Here is a 7584-nt window from a genome sequence, read left to right on the forward strand (position 1 = left end):
GAGTAATGTGTATTTTCAGACATTTAACCACTTGAACCGTCAAATACTTAAGGGCTGTCCATACTTCGACCGAAACCGAAGATTTCAGTCAAAAGGTAATTTTCGACCATACAATTATGTCCCTGAAAAGCATTAGACCGAATGAGAATCTGAAAACACAACTCACCGAACATTTCGGTCAAAGTATAGACAGGCCTTAAGTCTGCTCTTCTTTTCTCTCTACAAACCTCTTTGACAAAAATAGCCGGACTACAAGCTTACACCGCTCAGAATAGGGGGTGCTAGGGTTCAAATGGTTAATGTAAAAAACATGATCCTATCACACAAAGATTTGGCAGCCCCCCTGTAGTAACTCTGAGGACCCCCTAGGGGTCCCGGACCCCCTGTTGAAGATTTTGAGCATGCTTGGAAATGAAAATGTTTGAGAACCACAGTTCTGGGCGAAGCTAAGCAGAGTCTACTCCTCTCTGGGCTGGGGATTAAACACAGGAAGTCTCCCCCGTATGTCGCTGGAGTCCTGCTCTCTTCTGTTGGTTAGCAGAGCTCTGCGGATTTTCCCTGCTAGCAGAACCACGGGCAGGAGCACTTTGTAGGTGACACAGTCTTTTGTTTACACTAGAGAGACTATGGGCTGGGAGGAGAGAAAAGCGTGAGAGGTGTGTGTGTGTGTGTGTGTGTGTGTGTGTGTGTGTGTGTGTGTGTGTGTGTGTGTGTGTGTGTGTGTGTGTGTGTGTGTGTGTGTGGCAGGGGGGGCACTAGTCTCATCACATCCTTCCGTTCTATAGTTTTTTCTTTTTTTCATGAATCACCATTGTCATAACAACGGTGCAGACAGAAAAGGAAGTGTACAGTGGTTGAAAAGGCCTTCATACAATGGCATTGCTCCAACAGTTTGCATGAAATTCAATAGGTTTTCTTCAATGTGTGTTAACTTGGTCTGCGCTGCCACATATTATGGCCAGTTTGGCCACCCTCTGGTTTTCTAAGCACATTAAGCAAGGCCACTTGTGTGTGTTTTCACCCTGATCGACACTTTGGAATGCAAAGTTTCTCACACTCTGTAGACCCCTGGCTTCCTCAGGACAATCTGCAGTGTGTGTGTGTGGGTGGCAATGTAAACTTATGTTTTCTCATGCCAATAAAGCTCCTTTGAATTGTGTGCGTGTGCATGCGCTATAGCATGACCGATACATCAGCTGTTTGTCTGATATAGCGCTTATTATTTTGACCTTTTTGAGTAACACAGTATTCATTATGACAATAATGCAACCAATTTTCAAAAACTTTCAACATGGCATCTCTATTTTGGGCATTTTATAGGCGGAACATTCTTTCCAGTAAGACGCCCTAGCGGCAAAAAGCGCCCTAAAGGGCGAGGTCGCGCAGGACCGAATTCGCACAGGACCGAATTAATTTGCAAGTGTGGTTCGAGTTGCGGTTGGTCGTTTAAGTTGGACAAAATGTGGACAAAATATTTTCCCAAATATGGATATGACTGACGTCTGACATCATAGATGTCTTATGTTATAGAGTCTATAGGGTGTTTAACATCTCATGTGGTCTATAATATAGACCACATGAGATTCACATAATATGTCCATATATGGGCATTCCAAGCTATGGTCAGGGATCTCCATATATGGGCATACAAGGTACAAGGACGGAATTCATTTGCAAGTGTGACTTGTGTCGCGACAGCCACACTGATTAGACTGACACAATATGTATATAATATATATTGGCATTCCCAGATATGGGCTTAATATGGCATCAGGGATCTCCATATATGGGCATAAAAGGGATTCTGTTAGTGTGGTTCTGGGAGCGTCCATGGGCATTGCCAAATATGGGTCAACAATGTGATGTCACAGCAATGTGATGTCACAACCCAGCTATAGAGTAGACTATAGACATTGAGGTGTTACTGACTCACCCACCCACTCACCCTCTGATAGACAAGTTGTGCCGGTTTTCATAGTTGTCGCAACAAGCATCTGACCCACAAATTTGGCATTGGTCGGGCTCTAAAGTGTGTGTTTATGTAGGTTTACTCTATTTACGTGAGAATTGTCTTCTCTTCCACACAAAGGTGCTGCACATAAAAAGCCAAGGCCGACACCTGCACCCCCCCTTGTTTAACCTCAGCTCTGTGGGCAGAATAAAATACAGCTTCTCATGACAGACAGCTCAGTGGGCTTTCAACAGGAAGCCTGGCAGCACTGTTTCACAATCTCTCTAGAAACAGGAACTGAATACCCCACACCATGGTGTGCCATTCACATTTTCTGTAATGGGTGCCAGCTTGGAATGGGTAAGGGGCATGAGGCTGGGATAGGGTGGGGGGGGGGCACCCCCCCCCCCCAACATAAGTGGGCCCCTGAGACATCCTAGAGGGGTAGAGGTGTGGCGAACGTCTGTTTTGGCCATGGCTTGTGTCAGGGTGTTTAGCGTTTGCCTGTGAGGGCATTTATATGCAAATGTTAAACAACCTATTGGGATGCCTAATTACAGTGGGGCCATTGTGTGTGTGCCAAGGCAATGAGAAGCAGGGAGTTTCTAACACGCCAGGCCTCGGACTTCCCCTGTTTGTTTACTCATTGTCTTTCCTTATTACACCCTCATTGACACTCCCCTTTTGTGTGGATGTGCTGTTTGCCTGCCTGCTGGCCCCTCCCCTCCCCTCCCCGCGTGGCGCTGGAGTTGTAGATTAAAGAGGCAGTGCTCTGGCCCTGTTTACTTCCTCTTTCATCTGCTGGGCCAGCCCTGCTCTGCTCTGATCTGCTCTGCTCTGCTGTGCTCCCATCTAGGGATGGGACGATATGAACATTTCACATCACGATTATTGTGAGAAAAGAAATCGCTATTTACGATATTATCGCAATAATCAAAAGCCATTATCCTGGGGTGCCAAAAAATAGCAGATCTACAAGCTCACAACGCGTCGCCTTGCGACACGTTGTGAGCTTGTAGATCGGCTATTTTTTGGCAAAGACATTTGATAGAGACTGGAAAAAAAAGACTGTATCAAGTATGTATATTATAAGTACCTTTTACCAAAGGGTTTAAGTGGTACCGGATATGCAGCTTGGGCAAATAAAAGGTGAATTGATCACAGTGCATGACGGAGGACGATATCACGATGAATTAAATCTCCACGATACGATTATCGTGAGTGTTTTTTATCACGATAAAGGATAATATCGCGTATCGTCTCCTCCCTACTCCCATCCCAGCTGTAGCTCTCTCTCTCTCCCAGCCCGCCACGGCCCAGCCGGGGATGAATCGGGCTCTTAGCACTCTCCCTCCTACAACCAATGTACGGCTAATTACTGCGGGTGATAAAAATGCATTTAGGTCATGTTTCTAATATCATGCAAATTTATGAGCAGGCAGAAGCAAATATTAACTTGTAGAGTGGCTCATAGTCAATGGCTCGGGACAAAGGTACACCTCTCTGCTAATGACAAATGTGAGAGCTTCTCAGTGTGTGCACTGTGTGCACGGATGTCACTTTGCTTGTTCCCTCTGTTGTTCTGGGCCGAGCAGACAGGGACAGCAGGGGACTGGGAGATCACACAGGCAGCAGAGCAGATACTGCTACTGGAAGCACAGGGAGAGACATTCATTGTAAAAATCCCCATTCTAAAATCTAGTTATGTCTTAATCTGTAGCATTATACCGTCAGAAACATGACTATAACTACTATGGTTCCCTTTCACTTCCTGGATGGACCCTTGTGGGTCCATCCTTACACTCCCTCAGAGTTAAATCAAACCTGAGGATTTTACTTTGTGTATTTTAGGAATAATCTTCCGAGCTTAATAATTTGTGTTTTTGCCTTCAGCAACACACCACTGTAATTTAACTATATGATACACAGTGTTACAAATACACTGTTATAAGACTATCATGAAAGTAGCCATTTGGTAAAGCAGAGAAATGTATTCATTACTTTATTACTACAGTTGGCATCATCTTCGTTGTGTCATTACTAGGGTTAAGATATCTGTGTGGTGATCTCTGTGTTGTGATTGGTCTGGCGGTGATTGATATTATAAACACAGGATCTCGTCTTTGCAAGATCGATGCACAGAATGAGGCATCATCATGCATTATGATTTGGTCCAGTAGATACCTGTTGTATAGGAACTGGCACCATATTGGCAGCGGGTTTCAGTACCCACCCCTACAGTAGATCACCCACTACTGTGTTTTAGGTGAAAGTATGTATATTACAGACACGGGCTCCTTTGATGCTGTCTGGCCTCATTAGTGGTAGCTCTGGAATCAGTCATGTTTTCGTGACCCCAAGGTGAACAATGGAACTTGAACTTTCACTTGATTATGTAATGTGTATGTTACTGGACACTCCTGGGTATTTCTGAAAGCATACAGTATACACATATATACGTTTTGTAAAATGTAGTAAATGTGTACAAATATCAATGTTGTACCTACAGAAGCTGCAATATCTACTTCCGGTGTGGTGCTGCTCCACCCCCTTTGTGATTGACAGGGTTCCGTTAAGCTCCCTGTACTATATCATCCCATGCTCGATTTGAACAACACTGTGTGTGTGTGTGTGTGTGTGTGTGTGTGTGTGTGTGTGTGTGTGCGTGCGTGCGTGCGTGCGTGCGTGCGTGCGTGCGTGCGTGCGTGCGTGCGTGCGTGCGTGCGTGCGTGTGTGTGTCTGCTGTGGGACCAATGATATAGCACAGGGGTTCTCAAACCTTTTTAGGCTGTGACCTTCAAAATAAGCATATATGAACTGGGGACCCCCACCCTGACAAGCACTTGGAATTGTAGGTATTACATTTAATGTGACTCCACAGATAAATATTGTGAAAATAGCAGATCTACATGCTCACAACGCCTCGCAGTGCGAGGCATTGTGAGCATTTAGATCTGCTATTTCTCTTGCTTACTTAATATTTGACAGTTTGGCCAGTTTGGTATTAAAACGGTCTTGAAAATCCTTAAATTGACACTTTATAAATGTGCAGATACCCTGTATACACTTATGTTGATTTGTTTACCGTTGAGTGAGACATTTCTTTTACATTAAGCTAATCATCTGGGAACCCCACTAAATAATTTGGGTACCCCACTTGTGGTCCCGAGTCCCGACCCCAAGTTTGAGAACCACTGATATAGCAGGCTGATCAGTACTGATTATTTGAGAAAGTAGTGAGAGACAGTGGCATGGCACGTTCTCAAAACAGCACCCATTGACCGTGGCCATCTTGCTTCAGGGTGCCCCCCGGGCGCAGGGTAACCCCGCGTCTGTGTTGTCAAAACCCAGGCTCTACTCGCTTGGCACCGTGTGACTGCTTCATGATCACAGAAAGATCTGCCTTGCTGCTAGAGCAGGGGTCTTCAACGTTTTCAGGCCAGGGACCCCTTAGCTGAGTGAGAGATGAAGCAGGGACCCCCTCTACATATTGTATATTGTGATTCATAAACTTGTTTGACAGCACTGTCATCAGTCTATGTTGGATTCGTGTTTTGGTTAACTTGACCTTTCACTATGTACTTGGTCTGCTCTTTTTTTACCTCTACACCAAACTTTGCTGAAAATAGCCGATCTACAAGCTCTCAACGCCGAGGTGAGGCATTGAGAGCTTGTAGATCTGCTATTGTTTAGCTAAAGTTATCCTCAGAATAGGGAAGTTGTTAATTTAAAAGAATTATCCTATCGCACAAAGATTTGGCGGCCCCCCTGCAGTAACTCTGAGGACCCCCTAGGGGTCCCGGACCCCTGTTGAAGACCTCTGTGGTAGAGAAGTGTCTCTTGCTCTCTCTAAAATGACAGTGGTGCAGCAAGTAATTAGGATTGATAGAATTATGAAAGGCCTACATGCAAAGAGCATACATGTAGACTACACACTGGGGTAGGGAGAGGAGAGAGAGAGCTATTCCGCATAGTCCAGCTTCGAGAGACTGGAAATGGGTTCGGTGTTTTCTGTTTTGAGACTGGCCAGATCCCCCCTGTTTTGAAGACAGCGATTGACCCCTCCAAAGTTGGAGCAGCTGGATTAGCATACAGCTCTCATACTGTTGCCCTGCGCACGCACAAGCTCCTTTCCTCTGTCGCAAGTTTCATCTGACATAAAAACCTAACTGGCTGTGGTGCCTCCTTCATTATTCTTAATTAACTGCATTCGTGAGAATGTGTGCATGTTCTGTGTGTGTGTGTGTGTGTGTGTGTGTGTGTGTGTGTGTGTGTGTGTGTGTGTGTGTGTGTGTGTGTGTGTGTGTGTGTGTGTGTGTGTGTGTGTATACTTGTGTGTGTGTGTGTGGAGGGGGGTGGCTGAGGGTGTGCAAGTGTTATGTGTGTTAGTATTGTCCATCTCTCCACGCCACACATTCTCAAATCTCGACTGAATAAACAGCCATTTCAGACTGGCCCAGCCGCATTCCAGGGAAATGATTTGGCACTCGCACTAAGACAAAGAATGAGGGGGAGAGAACGACGAGACTGTTGTCGTCTATCTCTCTCTCCATTTTACTGCTTTTGTTTCACTGGCTGGCTCCTGACGCCACCTGTGCCCCTCACCACGCCAATTAACCCCCCCCCCCCACCTAACCACACACACTCATACTGTACATAGTAAAAACCTTAGCTAATTCATATGAATATGAGCATACGAGCATACAAATGGAAGCAAATGCACCCATAAGGGTCCATTTGGTTCCATCTGTATGCTCTTCGGAGTTGCATTAACACTGAGGATTTTATTGTACACACACACACACACACACACACACACACACACACACACACACGCACACACACACACACACGCGCGCGCACACACACACACAGGGGGAGGCTGTTGGCTGTGGCCAAGGCAGCCAGGCTGGATCAAAGGGCGTGTGTGAAGGAGCCAGGGCACCTCGTAGAAAGCAGCTGCTCGTTGCTGTCTCTGCCCCTGACAGCAGCTAGAAATATGAGGCCTCTCCGGACCCCTGTCCTGGGAAAGAAGAGGACAGGCCGCCACACATACGTTGAGCAAAGCTTTTGTCTCTGCTCTCTCTCTCTCTCTCTCTTTCTCGCTCTCCCTCGATTGCACACACACACACACACACACACACACACACACACACACACACACACACACACACAAAGAAAAAGCCCTTTGTCTATGCTCATTCAGTCGCTCAGCCACAAATACAAATAGCAATCTTCATTTCACATATGCACTCCTTTCCCCACTCCGCACTCTTCCACGAAACCATTACATTCTCACATGCTTGATTTCCCGTCATTGTCTTGTTTGCAAAAGAACGTCTTTCATTAGGTGTTTTTTAGTCAATTTGGTGTGATTTCCCTGTCAATCTTCCTCGGCGTTCGCCTTTCTCTCCACCTCTCCCCTGCCTTTTACTATTTAGTCTGCTCTTTCTCCCAGCTTACAGTTCTGTCCTTAACGCTCTCTCTGAAGGTGCTTTTCTTTTTTCCCTTCACTCTCGTCTCCCCCCCCTCTTTCTCCCCGCATGTCTGGGCTTTCTCTCGCTCTCTCTGCCCTGTTTCTCCGGTGTGTTCAAACTCTGACAGAGTTGAGAAAGGCATTCAGGCTCCCTAAT

Source organism: Nannobrachium achirus, assembly GCF_963921795.1.
Source record: "Nannobrachium achirus genome assembly, chromosome: 7".
NCBI lineage: Eukaryota > Metazoa > Chordata > Actinopteri > Myctophiformes > Myctophidae > Nannobrachium > Nannobrachium achirus.